The sequence below is a fragment of the Papaver somniferum genome, chromosome 9, assembly GCF_003573695.1.
Source record: "Papaver somniferum cultivar HN1 chromosome 9, ASM357369v1, whole genome shotgun sequence".
Lineage (NCBI taxonomy): Eukaryota > Viridiplantae > Streptophyta > Magnoliopsida > Ranunculales > Papaveraceae > Papaver > Papaver somniferum.
Window position 1 is genome coordinate 82,147,178 of NC_039366.1, and position 20,776 is coordinate 82,167,953.

General features: G+C 35.1%; 1 long non-coding RNA gene across 1 annotated transcript; it reads left to right on the forward strand.

The window, feature by feature from the left end:
- The first annotated feature begins 15,687 nt into the window (after positions 1 to 15,687).
- LOC113309131 lies at positions 15,688 to 17,505 on the forward strand. Its single transcript, XR_003340342.1, has 3 exons — positions 15,688 to 16,160; positions 16,565 to 16,721; positions 16,805 to 17,505. It is a non-coding gene; the product is annotated as an uncharacterized LOC113309131 (long non-coding RNA).
- Positions 17,506 to 20,776: the final 3,271 nt, after the last annotated feature.

Consider the following 20,776-nt stretch of genomic DNA (forward strand, 5'->3'; position numbering starts at 1 on the left):
ACTTCATTGGGATTCTAAAGCCAGACCCAACTATTTTCTCTGTAGTTGTGTGTTCTGATCTTACTTTGTTATATCGTATTGAGTACTATCTTCTCTAAGATTTGCTCGAGATTCAATCTCCGATATGTAAGATAAAAAGTAGTCACAAACATCTTCGTCTCATCGTTTGTGATTCCACAATATCTAGTTTTGCTACCATACAATTAAGATCATTGTGAGGTGATTGATATTACTAGGATGTTCTTCGGGAATATAAGTCTGGTGTATCAATTGGTTCTTGTTCACCTTGATTTATCAAAAGATGAAACAAAACTCGTAGGTATTTCTGTGGGAGATAGATTTATCTATTCAATAGACTTTTCTGTGTGAGACAGATTTGATTATCAAGTCTTCAACTTTGGGTCGTACCAACTCTTGGTTGTGGGTGAGATCAGCTAAGAGAATCAAGTGCGTAGAGTCATGCTGGGATTCAGAGGCGTAAGGAACGTGAATGTACCTTAATCAGTTGGAGATTGGTTAGGGTTCAACTACATTCCAGTCCGAAGTTAACTTGTAGTAGGATAGAGTCTGTAGCGGCTTAATAAAATGTGGTGTTCAAATCTGGACTAGGTCTTGGGGTTTTTCTGCATTTGCGGTTTCCTAGTTAACAAAATTTCTGGTGTCTGTGTTATTTATTTTCCGCATTATATTTTTATATAATTGAAATATCACAGATTGTGCGTAGTTCAATCAATTAGATAATCCAACCCTTAGTTGTTGATATAGATTGATTGACACTTGAACATTGGTCTTTGGTACCGTTCAAGTTATTTCTCTTATTAATCCGTCTCAGATATTTCTATCTGCTGGATTGCAGATTGATTAGAGAAATTGAGATATAAATCTTGGATATGTTTTCCTTGATTGAGTCTGACTGTCTAGTTGATTCTCTTGGAATAATGGAGTTAGTCCATACAGATTGCCTAAACGAAATATTGGATGTGGTTATTAGACCCCCGCTTTTTCAATTGGTATGAAAGCAGGCAAACACGTTTAAGACCTTATAAATATGTGTTTGTAGCAATCTGACTCTATGGACAGAAACATTATCTCTATAGACGTACCACCAATCTTTGATGACTCGAATTACTCGTGGTGGAAAATTGTTATGCGTGTCTTTCTTCAATCACATGATTTTCAATCATGGGTTCGTGTTGTTAATGGCTATGATCCTCCGGTTGTTACAGAAGGCGATGTAATTTTTCCAAAGGATATTGGTAGGTATGCGCCTGACGAGATTCTTGCTGCGAAGCAAAATTTTGACGTTTTAAATGCTATCGTACATGACATTACCCCAGATCTTGAGCAACATGTGACTACGTGCACTAAGTCTAAAGATGCTTGGGATATCTTAGAAACTGTTCGAAGGAAATTCCCTTGAGAAAGAAACTAGACTTCAAAACCTAAATTCTGATTGGGAAAACCTTCGTATGGCTGATGAAGATTCTTTTGATGAGTTTAATCACAAAGTGTCTGAAATTGTTAATGCATCTTTTGCATTTGGTAAGACTATTCCTGAAAAGGACATTGTGATGAAAATTCTCAGATCGCTTCCAGCTAGATACGATTCTAAGAAACATGCCATCGTTGAAGGAAATAACCTTAATACTGTTTCCAGAAATACTCTTGTTGGGAAGTTAAAGATCTTTGATCATGAGCATACATCCAAATCTGGAAAGGATATTGATTTCAAAGCACAAAAGAACACTAAATTACTTGATAAAAGTAAAAGTGTTGGCAACTCTGTGGCTGATCCTATTGAGATTGATTCATCATATGAAGATCTTGACAACTCAAATTCACTGATCACAAGACAGTTTAGAGATCTTCTGTTTAAGAGAAGTAAACGGTTCATCAGATATAAATCCAGGTCATCAGTCAAACCTCACGACCGTGCCCCTCCTAAAAACCCAGTCGACACTGATGAAGAGGATATGCCACAGTGCTTCAAGTGTAAAGGTTTTGGTCATTTTGCTAATGAGTGTCCAAATCGTAGAAAATGCACTGGGAACAAAGGTCTTGTTGCAACTCTTGATGAAAATATTTATTTCAATAATTGTAGCAATACGTACATCAATATTGATATTCTTCCTGGGGAAACTTCGTCAACCACTATGGAGGATAAAATGGATTTTTCGCTGTCTACTAATTCTATTTCACATATTTCAGGTACCGCAATTTGTTTAGTAGCATGCACAACTATGGTGTATAAACCGTCCTCCACATTGACATGTTCTTATTGTACTTTTAAGGGTCATGAACTCTCTATGTGTTTCAAATACAAGCATAAAATAAGATATGTCAATAAACTTCAACGGAGAGCAAACCGATTAGCAAACAAGCTCAAACTTGTTCAGAAGTCTAATTTATCTGAGGTATATAAACTCAATTCTTCTCCGAAAAAGTTAATTTCTAAAGAATTGATTAGACCTATCCGGAAAAGAACAAGGTCTAAACATTTTCTGAAAAAGGGTATAAAGAATTCCGTACAAGAATTGAATGGTGGACAGATTATCGTTCACCCCAACACAAATTTATCGTGTTGAAGGTGCATCTTGTCTCAGGTGCTTGGTTAAAGAGATAAGAATCGAGCACAAGTCAGGCTTTTAGAAAATAATTTTTTGTTTTGTTTTGTTTTGTTTTGTTTTGTTTTGGTTTTCTGGAATTCTGATTATCTTTTCATATCATATATTGGTATTGAAAAGGATTTCCCTTTTGATTATTGAAATAAAGTTAAAGTCGACAATTCAGCCTTTTTTAGGGATGTGAATTGCTCGTACGTGAATCCTTTTACTTGTATAAAGGTTCTGTAACCCTACATTCCTTTTTTCCTTCCTTGAAATCTCTTTTTATCACAATACTTCTTGTAGAGTCTGTTGTGTGTATCTCACAATCCCATATTTGCTATGTAGACTCCAAGCATCATGTCTGCTGATGGAAAGGATGTTAATATGATTGTTAAGCCATTAATCATGAAGGAAAAAGATAAATCTCATTCATGTACGACTTTAAAGATAAAAGGAAGAATATGAAGAAACCAAGGGTTATCCCCTCTAATCTTCAGAAGTTTTCCGGTGTTCTTGAAAAGTTGAAGGAAACAAGGAAGGAGATTCAACAATAAAGGTTGTTGTTTTGAGAAATTCAGAAGGCCCTGTTTCGGCATCAGTCAAAAAGGTTTGTTGGAATTGACTCCTTTCTTCATGAACCTTATGTTCCAATAGCTGTTGACGACAAGGAGTTCGGGGATGATAAAGAATTTTTCAGAGGTCTTAATGTCTAGGAAACTTCTTATGGGAATTTATTCTTGTGTTTTAAGAAGGATAACTAGGGTTTGGAATAGCCTATATTGTGATTACACATTGTTATTGCCAACAATTTTCATCTTGCAATGTTTTAGATTTATCTATTTAAATTCTAAAGTTTATTTGGAAGATGATTTTGCAGCACTAATATTTATTGGTTTTATATATCACGTTCGTGAACTATGATTGTCCCATATATGTCAAAAGTTAAGTCTATTGTGCCATTATGCAAATATTGATGGAAAATAGAATGAACTTTTGAATGCAAAGATTAAGTCATTGATGAAAAATAGAATGAATCTTTGTATATTCCGCAGTATTGATCTTTCCCTGATCTACTTCTATGTGAAAGTACTCTACGGCTCCGTAAGTTTTCTTATGTTGAGCATTTCCGAATAAATTAATCATTGAGGTTCCTTTATGGTTAATTTAATTGAGTTTTCTGGATACAAATTCATGTTTCATGTGATTTGTTAATGTCCAAAGAAATTCTTCTTTTCTTGTAAAAGTAAGGTCGCTCTTGTTGTTCTTTCGGGAATGACATTTTATGGGGGAGAGTTCTTAATTGAACTTGTGCTTAGTTGCCAAATCTCTGTGGGGAGTGCGGTTGTGGAATATTGTCCTGATTTCCCAAGTTATTGTTATTTCCTTTTTAATATTTCTCTTTATTTATAGTTTTAGTATTTTAAGTATCTAGCTTAATTATCTCTTGATACAATCTATTATCAATCACATTAATATCAATCTTAATTATAATTCGTTTTACACAAATTCTTTTCTATTTTTCTTTCTCTTGATTAATATCGTCTTTTCGTATCCCTTTCTTGTTTTCACATCCTTATCAATCTCCGTATTGCGTTCTTCCCATATCGCTCTGCATTAGAGTTAAATACGTCGACATCATATCTTTGGATCCTCCCCTGATGTCGGCATATCCCCTTGATTCCATTCAGAGGAGTTTCCAGACAGTTCCTTTAGTCATATACTTTCCAAAAGTGAATATAGGAAATGACTTTGTAAATAAGTCAATCATGTTTCTCCCTGATTACTTTCATGAGAGAAGAGATTATTATTCCTTTATAATCAACAACTTTTGGATTGCACTTCCATTAGCAATTCTCTTTATGTCTTTGTATGGATAAAACAAACTCATGCCAATGGTTTCTTTTTAAGTATATGATTACGTTCATTATACCTTCCCAAAGACACTGCGTCAACGCTGAGATATATCTACCTAACAAGTTCACCGAGGATGAAATATTTGGTCGAGTACATTATATACTAAGTACAACAATGCGTTTATTGCACTTAATATGATAATTTCATCTCCCAACACATCTTCATTATAATCCTTTAGAAGAAATGGTCATTAACTTATATTTGAACCTCGACTAATCTTGGGAGTGCTAGTAGGATGCATGCCCTTTTTTAAATTTCCTGACAACTTTGGACATATGCAAACTGGTGGAACAAAATATACCAAAAGATCGTTGTTCGTTCGAGATTTCCCCATATTTTCATCTTAAATTTGAATTTCAAGCAGCTTGTCAAATATCTTATTTCAATAAGGGTACGTACCATGTCCACATCAACGACATAGATAGCTACAATTCTCATTCAGGAAATTTCTTTGTGAGTACGCAGGGAATAATACCTTACTTGTTCATCCCTTCCCAATCAAATAGTCACTTCGGGTATACCAATTCCGCCTGATTCTGTTAATCCTTAAGTGAGCGTTCCACTTTAATTTCAAACGCATTCTGTGGTTTAGAGTCTTTTAATTTGGGAAAAAAAAGGATATCATGCACTTTTATAAACATATTTATCCCTTAATCCTTGTAGAGATATGTAATAACCGCATAAAAGTGTTGTATTTCAAGTCCTTTTGAAACTACCAAGCTAAGTAAGTAACAAAATGTTATAATTTTCATTACAACATAGTAAACAATTCCAAGGCGTTGTGAGATACCTCGCGCCACAAAGAGAGCCTTTATACTTTAAGACTTCATTCTCACTGCAATTTGTGACAAATAATCATGTATGTCCCATAGGCTTTACACTTGGTTGGTTAGCACTACCACACCAAACACCTGTATATTTTCCAAAGAACCAAGTTCTACCTGGATTGTGTAGGCCAAATATGCTCTTTGTTGACATTAAACAATAAGAAGCATGGTTCGATCTCATCGTGCTCTATTTCCTCGAGCAACTGTATATAAAAATAATAATCATTAATATTCTCGCACGATCTTTCCATTGACTCATCTGTGTTCTCATAATCCTTTAGGATTTCATTGTTCTCTGGAATAATTAAACTTCAGAGCGTCTTCCAATTTGATTCATAGACATAATCAGAGACAATATAATGAGATGATTTAATTAATGATATAAGGTTGTGCCTTGTTCACCTACTTCCTTTCTGGGTGAGCATTGATTGAACCTGGTGGTCTCTCCATCTTCCTTTATGGAGCTACGACCTCAGCTACACTTACACCAATTGTATTTGAAACACCTTAGTCTATGGTGTACCCCTTAAGGATATATAACCTCGCCAACACATTTGCACATGGTACGTGTGATCTTGTCACTTGAGCGATATCAGTGTACATTCTGAAAATCGATTATTCTTTTTATTTCAAATTTACATTTGTGGAATACAAGAATCAATATGAGACAGAGTGGGAATACACCACAACAATTCATGTCGTTCTCATAGGAAATCCTTTTTCTTATCTTCCTCTAGCGAGGGGAAGACTGTCTCATCAAAGTGACGACCCACAAATCTAGAGGTTAAGAGATCGCCTGCCAAAGGTTTCAAAATGCAGATAATAGTTGGGAATCCATATCCAACATTACTACTTAATCCTTTTAATGACCCATTATAATATGATGTGGAGTTGTAATGGCACATATATAATACAACCAAAAATGCGTAAGAATACAAACGTCGAGCATCTTATCAGTTACCAACTGGTATGCAAAAAATGGTTGATTTATTGTGGGTTCTAAAATGAACAAGTGAATATGCGTGTAATATTACATATCCCCCAAGCATTTATACGAAGGTTGTTACACATAACCTACCCTTATGCACCATATGTTATCTTTGATGGTAGCGTCTGCGAGACCACATGGTGTAGGATGTTCTACACTGATCCTATTAAACATGCAATATCCATCATGTCCTTTTGATGTAAATATTTAGCATTGAAAAGGTTGGAGAGTCCTTAAATTATATAATTTGTGATATCATTGTTTCAAAGATGCATAATTTCTTGTGAACAATAACTAATCCAACACTTTGAATCATCCACCAGAGCCATAAATCACTTGAATGGTCACATTATGCATAGATATTTCCTCAAATTTCACCTTGTTTCTTTTGAAAAAAATAGGTTTTTTTACCATTTGCATCTTACTATATATGGTCTCAATCCTGTTTACTAAAGAAATATTTTGTAAATTGAGTTACAAGCTTTATTACTTTAAAAGCATAATGGGAGGGGAGGTGGTGTTTCTAATACTTTAGAAAGCGTTGATTGTGAGAGATACCATCACTTTGCGTTCTTTCAATCTTTGTAATTCCCATTTTTTTCAATCAAATAAAATGATATCTGTGTGAGTCATTTCAAAACTAAACATCATCTAGTGACCAAAGTGTCTTTACGGTTATGTCATAACCTGAATGAGTCAGTACCCAACATTACATTGTCGGTGTAGCCAAGCATTAGTGATTTACAGTTCACTAGACTAATTGGCTCATTAATTTCTCTAAAATGTGATTCCTTTCACATTATTGGAGGTAATTCGTAGATACATTACCATTCTCAAAGTGAGTTTTCATACAATAACCGTTTGCACAGATTTCGTAGGAACTTAACAAAGTGTGATTAGCTCTTGGTTCCTATAGAGCTCATGTAACTTTAATCTTTATACCAATTAGACAACAAAGATTGAGCAGTTTTTCGCTCGAGTATTACTTGTGATGATCCAATCATCGCGTGGTATTATACAAGGAAATAATTCAACAAGTATTTATATATTTCCTTAAGAGCCTTATGTAATAAGTGGTGTGGCCTTATTACGTAACAAAAAAAAATTTATCTCCTTTACTTTAGAGTGTTACAGTTCATGAAGATGATTCATAATGTACGATGATCCTTATAACTCAAATGCTTTAGAGTATATCTCAATGCTCTAGAGTATTTCAGTCCCCTGGAAATGATATACTTTTCACTCCATAAGAGCAGAAAACAGATATAATTCTTCGCAGAAAATATTTCTTTATTTTAGCTGACGAATTATCGGTTAAACTATCATGTAACCAATAGTTTAGGATCACATCGTACAAAATCTAGAAACAAACCATACAAGATTTGATTGAATAAGGATACCAAAACAATCGAATTGGGTAAGTGTATTTGGTTGGGAAAGGTTCTAATTTCCATTGAAGTTGACAAGAAGGGGTATGAACTTCTTTTAACATGTAGTGAGTTTGTTGTCCTTAAAACTTTCTATATATCTTGTAGCTGGCTGCTATTATATGATACCTGCATTTCGTTGCTTGTACCATTCTCACAAACTGTTTATACCAAGTTTCTAACTATCGTTTAGGTGAGTCAGGAATAACATCTCTGTCTCATGCTTAATATATACGTTTACTTTGTATCGTTACTACTTGATCCAGAATTACATTTTTTTCCTATTCTAGAAAAGATTTATATCTTCTACCGTAATTTGTGTGTATTCTTTCACATGTTCTAGTATACCAGCATGGGTATGATTTAACACGTCTAACCCTCTGTTCTTCGAGGTTCTTTCCTTATTTAACCTTGTCACAATTACCTTAAGTTGAGACATCTCTTTATCCCAACAGGTGTACATTATTGTTTAAAAAATCTCACATGACTCCCAACCACTTACATCAGGTTGAATAGCTTAAGAAAGACTGTGAATCTCCTATTAATTATCATACTTCCAGCATTTACTGGTACTTTAGTATAATGGATGAAGTTGAAAAGATAAAAATGGAAATATTTTTTTTACTCATGTAACCTTTTGTAAATCCTTTCCACAAAAGCTGACGTGCAAATTTGCGACACATCTTTGTTGAAGTTATTGACTCTTTTATAGTCTAACTACTGGATTACATCCCGCTAAACATTCAAGTTTTTGGGGGAAATGAATGTTTCGACAAACTTCCTTCAAAACATTACATTCTGAAGTCAATGTGAAGTCTTAGAAACGTGGAAGGTACGACTTCCTCCTTGAACGGTGCATCGTCATAGGTAGAAGATTTTTACAAAAGTGTCGTACTTGTGCACACAAATTTCCACATCAAATACCTTTAATGGTGCTCAAGTAATTTTCAGACCAAAGGTCAAATTTGAGTCGAATTTGTTTGGTCAAAGTCTGGTCAACTATTTGGTCAAGGTCCGATCCATTGGGTTGACAAGGTCATGGTTAACGAATATAAGCATATATCGTCCATCTTATCAAGAGTATAAAGCACAGTTTGGCTAACTTTGCCTATGTAAGTGGTGGTTCAGATTTGTCCTCACAAGAGATAAATCTATGGATGTAATCGTTTGTCATAAGTGATGGTTGTGATTGAGATTAGAAATGCATCTGACGGACAAAATTTATCAAGTCATTAATGTTCCATAATTATTCATAATAAATATTGTATTAATTTGCCATGATAATATTTTATTAAATATAAAATTAAAAATGATAATATATAAATGTTTTACTAATTATGATAACAAAAATATTTTTATTAGCTAATAGTTAGGATTAGTTTGGTATTGCTGCGAGCTTTACAAAAGTGTTTTTCCTATGGACGTTACTGTGCGGGCTATGTAAAAAAAAAGAAATTGAATGGTTGTCGATGTACTTTACTGTGCCGAGCTCTGTTATATAAAGCAATTGAATAGTTGTTAATTATAAACTAAAGCTAAAACTATTTTAAAAAGCGATCAAATTGTGCCTGGGAAAATATCAGGTTCAATTATAGTTAATGAGAAAATGACAAAAGAAGACATATCTCTAAATTGTTTATCTATTTTATTGTGCTTAAAATAAGTAATTTTTTTTACTATTAGAGTACATGTATGTAATATTAAATTTACTGATTAGTATTATTAGTAAAAAATATTATTTTTATTAACCACTTTTAAAAGAACAATAATGGCTTAATATTTATTATTGCTAAATTAAAGTACATTTCAGTGATACTGTATAACATAAAATGTAGTTAGAAAATAAAAAATAATTAAATTTAAAGAATATGAATAGCGAATAGAAATCAGTGATATACGGATTCAAAGATAATTTTTGTCAGTTACTAAAAAAGATGGAATATAATTGGATAATAAAGTATAATATTATGGTGAACTATAGCGTTTGCTTTTGAAGCTTTTAAAAGCTCCTTCTGCACTTTTAAAATTGACAAATTTTGGAAGTGTTTTGCGTAAAAATCACTTATGACATCTTTACCAAAACTAGGATGAAAAAATATTGTTATAACTATGTTTTCAAAGTACTTTTTTTTGAAAGAAAAAAACAGCATCAAACTTAGTTATATTGGCTAACAATTATATAAGTGGACCATAGTGACAGTGGCAAGTATTGATGTCCAGTGAGTAATTTCCCATCATCTCACGCATTTCTTGATAAATTTTTTAATGTTATTTTTATTCAATGATGATGGATAACAGATTTTATTGTTAGTAGAGCGTATTGTTATTAGGGTACGATTTGACTTACTAACTAATCATGGTTTTATTATTTATGCAAAGAATAACCTCACATTTGGAAGCGTAAGGTCGTAGAATGTAGTGGCCTGGCCCTCTACGGATAATGTACTCACTTAGCCACTGCGGTCATCTGGGGTTTTGAATGCTCAACGTTGCGGTTATCCAGCAGCAGCTTCTCAGGAGGTCACCCATCCTAGGATTACTCAATATCGAGCATGCTTAACTATAGAGATTTTCTGCGAACTATGAAGCAAATTATGCTTAAAAGGTCTCGATGTTAGTAAAGGACAAACTATTACCTGTATATTCCATTTGACGAATCCTACCTCGCGATTCGGATTACTATAATACCACCAACTTAATTTGGAGCTGTCCTCGGCTCCGGAATATGTTCCATCCTAGACTTTGGCATTTTTTTCTCACTCATGAGATGCTTTCCGAAACAATCCGTAAAGCATACTCTTTTACCCTCGAAAGGTAACCCGTGGTTGACTCTAATACCATTTGTAAGGACATGATCCTCCGCCAATACTGTCCCCACTTAGTCGCTGCGGTTATCCAACATTGTGGGATTTTCAAATGACACTGATGCGGTCATTAATCAGCATTTTTCTAGGAGGTAGCCCATCCCTAGATTACTCTTGCCCGAGAAATCATAAATACAGTTCTTTTTACCAACTTTAGATCCAACTATGTTGGAAAGGAAACAATGTTACGAAAGGACAAGGCATTACCTTTATTCCATTCAGTGAACTCTTCCTGCCGAGTTGAATTATGTACATAATATATATTGGAATTTTGAAAAACTAGAACTACATCTTATCTGAGTTAAATGGTTTCCATCGGAAATGACTTAACATTTTAAAATTTAATAGCTTAAGCGAATGAATTAGATTTTCATTATGTCATTGAAATAGTAAAAACATACAATACGATATGCATTGTTAAATCAATTCTGAGTTTTACTCTTTTCAGACTATTCTTAAAGGAGAAAAAGCAACAAGGATCTGAAGATTGTTAATATCTACACAATTATTCTTGGGCAAATGGGTTCAGGTGTTGTAATTTTGTTACAACTTACATAGTTTAATGTTTTGGTTCCACTCGGTTGTTGGAGTATGTGGCACGATAAACCACATATGTATAACTAGGGATAGTCCATCATGTTATAAAAAGGAATACATGTGGATCTTAATAAGCTTGGGCATCTGCATACATATCACTGAGGCATTTTAGTTAAAAATTCCACACCTCTTACCTCAAGATGGTCAAGTGGGGTTCGGGGTTATGTGGTCCGGACTGAGTAGTGTCTGGTGGTCCGTGAAGATCTTAAAAATTGGTATCAAAGCCCATGGTTGGGGATACTGTCCAAACGTAGAAGTGGACGTGGATGTCACCTGGTTTAGGGCGCAAGTGGAGTCAGACTCAAAAGTTGAACTGGATCTCAAGGTGGAGTTAGTGTCTCACCCATTAACTTAGGTGGAGCAGCGTTCTAGATCGGCAAGGAAATGCTCAATGTTGAATTGGCGCTCAAGGTGGAGTTACTGTCTCACATATTAGCTCTCAAATGGAGCAGGGTTCTAGGTAGGCAAGGAAATGGTCAAGGTGGAGTTAGAGATTTCCTTCTCATTAACTCAACGTGAAGTAGCATAATGATACTAATCATGATCGACGGGTAGCATATACATATAGTAATCATATGGTGGATTCTAATTCGACTGGTGAAGTGGTTTAATCTCGCCAAGGTGGATATTGTTGGAATATGTGGCGCGATAAACCATATATGTATAGCTAGGGATAGTCCCACATGGAAGAAATAGGAGTACATGTGGAGATTAATAAGCTTGGGAATTTCCTTACATAGCACCGATGAGTTTTAGATTAAAACTGCACACCTCTTATCCCAAGGTGGTCAAGTAGGGGCAGCATCGGTGACATGTGATCGAGCCCATAATAGGTTCATATGGTCCATGAAGATCCTAACATCGTTGACAAAATATGTAAAAATTATTTCCAATATAATTTCATGCATGGCTTGAGACATCGTTCACTGAAATAAGGATCATGCATAAAGGTCATTTCAAAGGATCGATAATATATATTTATAAACAAAAAAACGTATCAAATAAAGTTTTTTTTTGGGGGGGGGAGGGGATATGTAAAAACTGATTACAATACAGTTTCATGGTTGGACTTACAATACAACTCGAGAAAGGAGAGGCATAGTTTGGGAGAATGTCAAAGCGAAAAATGCTAGAAAGTATTCGAGGAGCGAAGAATGGAAATATCTAATCGGGTTTTCTTTTACTTTTATGATGATAAGAAGGATAAACTTGATATTAATAAATATTATATTTAATACAAAACTAGTGACAAAACCCCTAGGTGAACAAACTAGTGATAAGAAAAAACCGGTCATATTATTTCTACCAAATAAAAACCGTTTCAAATAAAACTGGGACAAAAACCCCAAGCCAAATAATAATGTGTAAATTTAGTTTTTGTTACTTTAAAAAAAGACAAACATGCCCTTGATCTTTTCTTCTTCTTCTCTGATTTCTTTTTTCTTATTTCTTCCGTCTCCTTCTCCCACCACCACCATCACCAGCAGCATCAATGGATCTCCACGAAGACCAACAATAATTTTATTCTCCCCCGACACACCACTTCACGTCTGTATCTCACCACTACCACCACCCTCCTCCGCCTCCTTCAATTCCTTCACCACCAACACCATTTCCACCACCGTAAACATCACCACCCCCAACTCTTCTTCACGTCACATCAACCATAATCAAAACCCTAACCATAGTTTCATTTTAAAAATCAGAAGGAAACACAGGCGGATCTGGTGATGTTTTGATGATTCTGTAAGATCGGATGAAGAAATTGGTGAAATTAGGGTTGCAACTGTAATTACAATTGAAGAACAAGAAGAACATATATGGGTTGGTGACGAATTGATTCTGCTGCTGATGATTACAATTGAATCAGGAGAAAATTGAAGATGAAATTGAGTCCGATCTTGAGAGAGGATGGAAGGAACTATTGATTTCTGAACCGAGAAATTCAAGGGATTGAGAAGATGTTTCTGTTGCTGTGGATATCAGAGAAGAAATCAGAAAATGAAAAGGAGAAAATGGGTTTGTTAAAGATGGGTATTCGATTCGAAGAGTTTGTGAAGATTTAGAAGATAGGTTTAACTTGGATTTGATTTCCAGTTGAACAAGGGAAGTTTTGGTTCGATTCAGAGAAGATGGGGTCGTATTAGGGTTTCCTTGAACTAAGATTTGAAACTGGAAATGCTGCAATTGAGAAGAATTGTAGATGGGGTTTGATTTGTTTATGTTGTTGCTTTTGAGAACAATACATGGAGATAGCAGTGGCGACAGTAAGCTGAAGATAATGTTGCTAATGATGGCGGAGACTGAAGCTAGAAACTGAGATGAAGTGATGGTTATGAGCTACAGGGAATAGAAGGTTTGCAAATTGTGTAACTGATGCTGAACTGAAGTAGCAGAATGAATGAAGTCACAGATGAACTGGAGTTACTGATGGAACTGCAAGAAGGAGGAGTTGTGCTTTGAAAGGCCTGAACCTAGATGTATGTTAGGATAGGTAAAAATTACAGGATCTAATGGGTTTTGAACTGCAAATAGAACTGCAGCTGAAATGAACCAGTGATGTTACAGAGATGATGGTTGGGCATATAACAAGAATTGGCAGATGATGGTGGTGTTGAATCTGTGACTGAGGTGGGGCAGTTGTGAAGTTGCAGGTACAGCTCAAGGAGGAGATGTTATGCTTGCATTTAACTGGATATGTTCGATGCTCAAGTGCAGGCAGTTGGAGTTGCTGCTACAGGTGGTTGAATTGAAACTGAAGTTGTTGCTGATGGAGTTTGAAATGGAGGTAGTGCTACATTAGACGAGCAGTCGAACTGAATTAAAGAAGTGTGGTTGCAGAATGGATGTAATGAAAGTTAGTATGTGCAGAATTTGGAGGCCGGGATAGTCTGTCATGTTGCTGTTGTTTAGAAGGGATTGCGAGATAGAAAGAAGTGCAGGCCTGAAGTTCAATTGCAGTTTCCGGAGGAGAGTTTAATGGAAGCATCGCAGGTGGTTTTGTTTGTAGCAGGAGATGTAAAGTTGCAAGAATTGAACTACAGGACCTGGCTGCAGTTGCAATGGAACTGGAGTTGGTGACTGTTGGAGAAGCTACAACTATGGAGTAATGGTTTCAGTCAGTTGAGTTAACTGAAGCTGTAATGAGTGGAAATTGTGTGTTTGCAGTGAAGCCAAGGATGAGATTGAAGTGAATCTGTAGTTGCAGGTGCAATGAAGTGCTGCAATACAATGAGGAATTGCCTGTAAACCTAGATGGAAAGATATACCAGGTGAAGCTGAGTAATGGGTCTTGAGACATAACTGGTGGTATTGCTGTTGAAGCGCAGAAACCAATTATGGTTTCATCTTATTTATGATGAAACCAAAATCGGTTTCATCGTATTTCAACAATGTATTTCTATCCGTGAAGATGTATAATACCTCTTAAAAAAATTCTTGTCAATGATTTCTCACGAAACCAAGATGAAACCAAAATCGGTTTCATTGTATTTATGATGAAACCAAAATCGGTTTCATCGTATTTTTGGGAGGTGGTGGTGGTGGGCGGTCGTGGTGCTGGTTTTGGTCGGCGGTGGTCGACAATGGTGGTGCTGGATGGTAGGGTGGCTGGTATTGGTGGTGCAATTACGTAGTATCGGTGGTGGTGGTGGTGGTGGTCGACAATGGTGGTGCTGGATGGTAGGGTGGCTGGCAGTGGTGGTGCAATTGCGCAGTATCGGTGGCGGCGACGGCGACGGAGCGGTGGTGGTCGGTGGCGGCGGTGGTGGTCGGTGGCGGCGGCGGTGGTTTGGTCGGTGGTGGTGGTGTGTGGGGCGGCGGGGTGGTGGGTGGTGGGGGGGGCGGCGGCGGAGCGGTGGTGGTCGGTGGTGGCGGCGGCGGTGGTGGTCAGTGGCGGAGGTGGTGGTCGGAGGTGGCGGCGGTGCTTATTGGTGGTTGTTTATTTCTTGTTGGGGGTGACAATATAATAAGAATTAAAGTGTGGTTGATTTTTGTTTTTGTTTGGGTGATTTAAACTAGAAGGATAATATAGACAGTTTATATTAAATGGAATTTTTGTGAACAATTTGTTTTGTTGGAGTTTTTGTATATGGATAGTGATACCTTTAGGGTTATAACTCGCGGACCGTATTTAATATTCGTATATCGGAAAATGAATAACTAAATATAAAGTATGCCCGTGCCGTTATGACACGGGTTAAGCCCTAGTACTAATATAAAGAAAAGAGGCTTTCTTGGTACGACCTCAAATTTCTGTGTGTACTTTCAATATGGTTCGTTAGATCAGATGACTTAAAAACACGGAATTTGATTACAGCCGTCCATCTAACAAGGATTTCGGTGTAATAAGAGCGATATTGGGTGGGTTTTTAATAAAATAACTAAATTTCTAAGGGCCTAAAAGTAAAAATTATATATACAAGATCTGAAGCTGAAACTCATTACTCTCTCTGGATTCTTCGAATTAGGTTCAGAGGAGAAACCTAATCGCAAATGAGAACGATGATCATATGTCCTTATTAACCTGATTAAACCCTAACCTTCAATTTTATCCAACTTCAGTTCAATCTCTGTTCAACAAAGTTACTCAATTATTAACCTTGATTCTTTCCAAGGGTTTTCCTATTAAAAATTTGGGTGTAGATTGAGTAATTTAAATGGGATTATAAAACCCAAAATCAAATGGATTGATGCTTCTTTTTTCTAAAACCAGAAATCTAACGACGTCTTATTTTGATCGAATGATTCTCCTCCTCTCAAATTCGTAGTATTTTTTTTTTTGATGTACTTGAGGTAAAGAAGAAGATTGTAATGGAGGTAGTATGGATGAGATAGTGACGGATGTGGTAGTCCGTGAAGTGGAGAAGATGTGGTAGTACCTGAAGTGAAGAGGAGATAAAAGAGGAGCAACCAGAAGAATAAATCAAATGCAAATTGTAAGTATATTGTTTTCCACTTCGTTTCTCTCCTCTCTTTTGTTTCCTCTTTTTAGTCTACCTCTTTTTAATTGCTGAGAAATGATACCTCAATGATTTGATAGCTTGAAAATGTTGTTTATGGTTGTTCAAATATTTGAAAGACTGAACTTAGTTACGGTTTCATGGTTAAGATTTGATGTCGACTGGGATGGGCATAAATGGTCATTGTGTTACTTGAAGCCATGGAATTGTCACGTTAGTTTAAGGTTTCTAAATGCTCATTTAGATTCCACAACGCAAAAAAAATTACCATCACATACAATGTTAGGTCAGGATAACAACAATGAACCTGCAAATACCACTATTAGTCTGTAGACCAAAGCCACATCACTAAAAAATGCGACAAAATGAGGTGTTTGCAGGTTTTGGAACGGGGCGGCAGTTGCACTTTTTGAAGGTTTGCAGGTTTGGAAGTCTTTGTTACAGCAGCAAGTTGTGGCGACAATTTTTGGTCAGATTTTCATCCTCAGAGATCAAAATATCCAGGCATTCCATATGTTGATGTTTGCACTTTTCCGGGTATGTGCCTTATTATTCGTTTTTTCGTATTTCATATGTATTTTTTTATTAAGTTAATTAGTGGGTGAACTTCATCATCACAGGATTTACGGAACAAAGGTTTAGAATCCCAATTGAAGTGAAATGGAAGTTTTTAGGAAAAAACTCCGATCCCATGTTCGTTAGATGCAAAAATTGCATAATTACCAGACCCTTCTAATTAAGTTGGATTCAAACCTGGTTCACAGATCCTAAAGAATGGGAGGATGATATGATTGGTTGGGTAGCAGTGTGTGGCATTGTGACATGGAACATAGGGAAATCAAGATGTGAAGTTATCTTCCGAGAACAAAAACAAACCCCAACAGGATTGGTTAGAACTATTGAGAATGAAATAACAATAGACAAGTTGATATTCAAGAAAACAAACAAGAAAGACATGGCTTCAACGAAGGAAATGGAAAAATAACCTTGGATACCATGAATCCAAATTAAGGAGGGTGAGATAGTAGCAAGGCTGGGATTTATGGACAATAACTATCAGACAGTGGCTACATCGGCATAAATGACTGAGAGCTTGGCAGCAAAACAAGCAACTCAGTTGGCAACACAAAACTACTTCAAGGTAACTCACACAAGAAGAACAAAAATGAAGTAGCAGACGCATTGGCCAAGGAAGGAAGATCAGGGCCAACGACGAGCTACTGTGCAAATAACATCACTCAAAAGATTTTTGATTATTATGTACGAACTCTATTTTTTATTTCAGCAACCAATCTGTAACTCGCCATATGCGAGTGAAAAAAGTTCATCTTAATAATAAACTTCTTCTTTACGTTTTTTTCTTCTTGACATTGACATACACACTACTTGAATAAGTTCTGCCAAAAGGACGACTTTAGGAACCTTGATTAAGGGTGTCTAAGTAACTTTACTTTCCTAATGATGCTATGATTTATCAATCTAGTGCTTTTTATGTAACTGCAGGTATTTGATCAATTTGGCGTCCTATATGGTTAGCTTGCAAGGTTTGTATTAACAGTCTCGGGGTTATTGTAACAAAATAATGTATATCATCATTGATATCATTTGAAAGAATGCATACCCGTTTTGTTGTAAATGAATATTTTTTATTTACTAATTATTTAATGAATAAGTTGGATTTTACTTGAAATGGAATGGCATGCGCATCGTGCGTGCGTGTTATATTAGTTATATATAAAGAATTCAGACCCATTGATAATAAACTTGAAACTATTAGCATATAATCCCAAAACATATTGTTAACCATAAAAATTGAAGAATTCATCTTTCAACTATTCTGATCGATAGACAATTACATCATAGTCCGATAATGATGAAATTTTTAGAGTAGATTCATATTAATGCTATTTGAACATGTTAAAATTTCAAGATAATCCAACGGCTAAAAACAAATGTGTGACGCCATAAAATTGTTTCAGATTACGTTTATGTAGACACAGCTGGAAATATCGCATACTTTCGAGTGCTTCCCATGGTTATATCTTTATGAAATTTTTATGTTGTTATAAAATAATGTGTTTTCTGAACGTACACAGTTTTGTCAAAATCAGGTTTTGGAGATTGCAACATGTTCTTATTTGATTGAAATTCGAACTCGTAAGTAATACCTAATTGAGTTGAACATATTAAAATTTTATGAAAATCTAACGGTGAAGCCTCTATGTTAGTTAATCATACACTCGTGGAACTCTAATATATACTATGAAAATGAAATTCTTTTGTTAAAGAGGAATACATGGTATCCATAATATGAAAATAATAAGATCAGAACCACGCTGATCTTCAAGAAGTAATCCATCACCGATCTCGAACGATAGAAACAATTTTGCACAGTTGATAGAGTCGTGTTGATAACGTATTGAAGTAGAAACAAAATATAGAAGAACAGAAGAAGGGAAACTCTTATTGATAAGTTACATGCTACATAGGTTTAAGCCTCTCTCTCTCTCTCTCTCTCTATATATATATATATATATATATATATGTTATGAGATAAACCGTGGTTACATCTATATGAGCCGCACATACATGGGTCCAAGGCCCTATAACATAATTATTATTTTATATATTAATTAATATTTTATTAACTTATATATTTTATTATTTAATTAAAATAGATCATTAATTTATTGATAATTAACTTATTGATAAATTTATTATCAAGTAATTACTTTCTACATAAAATATTTTATTTTTAGAGCACCCTTTATTCTCTTATATGTGCTTCATTGTTCGTTGTATCAATGAAGTATCCAATTTATAAAACACTTCAATCTCCCATTTTATTGTGCTTTTTGTGTTTAGTGTATTACTTTATGGACATTAAAAATTATTTGTTACGCGTTTAGTGTATTACTTTATGGACATTAAAAAAATATTTTTTATATAACATAATATCAAATACTACTAACACAAACAAATCTAACGACGGTTGAATCATTTTAATTTTATATCAAAATTGTATTATCTTATAATTTTAGCGAATTGGTAACTTGACACATTGTTCCCGATTCGGGACCAATTGAGGATTCATGAAAAAGATAAATCAGACCAAAAATATCACATGAAGAGAGAAAAGAGAGAGACAATGATTAAAATGGATATAAAAATAACCCAAACCTTAAAATGTCGGCCAAATTAGTTCAGTCAGATCAATTGAGGGCTAACCTGAAAGGTAAATTAGATGAAAAACATCAAATAAAGAGAGAAAAATAGAGAGATAATGATGAGGGATATAAACATAAACCAAAACCTTAAAATATCATACAAATTCGTTCAGTAAGATCAACAAATTAGATCACAAACGTCAAATAAAGAGAGAAAAAGAGAGACATTCATGATGAGAAGGGATATAAAATAACCCAAACCATGGGATATCAGACTAACTGGATCAAGTCAGGGTTTATGTAGCAGATAAGAGAAGAAGAGAGAACTATCTGAGGTGAAGGATACGAAGAATAATCAAGTAAAATGAGAGAGAAAAAAGAAAAGGAGGAAGAACTATCTGACATTGTAATATTCGTGAAGTCTTCTCGATTTGCAAAACAAGATGGCGAGATGAAATGTTGTGATCATATATATAGTTTGTGCGAAATGGTTGATGATTCATTCCTCCATCGTCATCAGGCATGTTGCACCTTAGTAGTTCAGTTTTGGTATCAATGTGTTAAGTCGGTATATTACGAAAGTAGGAAATACCAATTAGTCCTAGGAATAATATATTAGAGAGAGTCTAGTCCAGTTGACTGAGTCCACTGTCTGTTTGGTCCTCTTTGATAAAATATATTATAGTTTGGTCCTAGAAATTATGGTTTGGTCATAGGGTGACGTCATGGATGATGTAATTGTCACTAGGTAGTGGCAGAAATACCCTTTTGGGACCACATATAAAGAAAAAATCACTAGAAAATATCTCATTCTCAGATTTACTTTCTCTCTCTTCTCCATTTCCAGATCTAGTTTTTTTCCTCTCCATTTTTTTTCTTTTTCTCCTGCTGCAAGAGACGATAAAGATTTGGGTTTTTTTTTCTAGGGTTTTGATTAGCAGAGATGATGAAGACGATTTGCAGAGATGATGAAGACGATTAATCATATAAAGATTATGAAAACGACGAAGATGAAGATGTTTTTTTGATTTTTTTGCTTTTGGATGTTTTTGCTGGTGTTGAAGATGCAGATGATGATCTTTTGTTTTGAAGATGAACTCGTCATTGTTGTTGTTGAAGATGTGAAGGCGATGAAAGTAGATGATGAACGACGGAATTTTTAGGGTTTGTTTGGTGCTGCTATTGTTGAAGACGACGAAGATGATGAAGATGATGCTTGTGTTGAAGATGAAGATGAAGACGATGAAGATGATGAAGAAGATGAATATTTGTGTGTTTTTTCGTCGCTTTTTTTAGGTTTTTATATGGAGTTCATTTCTGGAATGAACTCTGTTTTTTTTAGGTTTTTATATGGAGTTCATTCCAGAAATGAACTCTGTTTTTTTGGATTTTTATATGGAGTTCATTCTAGAAATGAACTCTGTT